Source organism: Hylaeus volcanicus, chromosome 3 (genome assembly GCF_026283585.1).
Source record: "Hylaeus volcanicus isolate JK05 chromosome 3, UHH_iyHylVolc1.0_haploid, whole genome shotgun sequence".
NCBI classification, from domain to species: Eukaryota; Metazoa; Arthropoda; class Insecta; order Hymenoptera; family Colletidae; genus Hylaeus; species Hylaeus volcanicus.
In genome coordinates this window covers 320735-321816 of record NC_071978.1, presented here as the reverse complement: position 1 = coordinate 321816, position 1082 = coordinate 320735, and the positions used below count along the sequence as shown (strand labels likewise).

The window sequence follows — 1082 nt, the reverse complement described above, 5'->3', positions numbered from 1 at the left end:
TGATGCTGAAATATTCTGTATTTAGTAGTATTTTGCTGTATTTTGCGTTTTGAAAATTTTCTTGTATACTCGCTAGGTGTTTAAAGTGTGCGTAACAGACCTAACCCAGACCTAACCCAGACCTAACCCGGACCTAACCCAGACCTAACCCGAACCTAACCCGAACCTAACCCAGACCTAACCCAGACCTAACCCGGACCTAACCCAGACCTGACCCAGACCTGACCCAGACCTAACCCAGACCTGACCCAGACCTGACCCAGACCTAACCCAGACCTGACCCAGACCTAACCCAGACCTAACCCAGACCTAACCCGTTGAGTACTAGAACATACAATTTTTTATAACAAATTTCAGAATTCTTACAAACATTGTAATTAGATGTGTAATAAAATGATTGTCTATAACAGATATAGGCGTGGGTGCCATTTGCCTATGCTTACCTTGCTAGGCCCTTTTTTCTTGCGTTTTCGAAAGCGATAGAGACCCTCTAAATAATTTCCTTCGAAAATGGCCTTGTATATGCGTATAAAAAGTTTGTAAATTTATTTTTACTTTGTGTTGTACGGTCGTGATTATAAAAATATACAAAACGAAGACATACCTAAATATATGTATAGATTCGTAATAAATTCTACTAAATTAATAATCGAAACGATAATTGATGTACAATTTCTTTCAAGTTCTCTTTAAATTTGTCCTCCGAGTCCCCTTTTTGGGCAAACGTGAAGGTATCTTTGTCGACGAACTGTAAATGAAGGAAACATTTATTATTTTTTATAAAAGTTCCATAAACAAACATTCTTTTTCAGCTAATTTGAAAATTCATGTCTAAAACATTTAAGATAGTATTACAAAAATATTCTAACTAGAGAAAATAGCTTTATATTTATTGGGTTGATATATATATATATGGAAATAATTGAGATAAAAATTTGAAATTTTTACGGCCGTTCCTATTATTATAAGTAATAACTCTGACAAATTTCAAAACGATTCATCAGTTTTTACCGGAATTATAAACAAAAAGTAAACGATTGAAAAAATTGCATGCAATTGTCCTATGATGCTGAAATATTCTG

The 1082-nt window shown here is 34.4% G+C and overlaps 1 protein-coding gene across 1 annotated transcript in view; it reads left to right on the top strand.

The window, feature by feature from the left end:
- Nucleotides 1-1082, top strand: part of LOC128873933 (thyrotroph embryonic factor) — an 83190-nt gene that overhangs the window by 7490 nt on the left and 74618 nt on the right. The window lies entirely within an intron of this gene.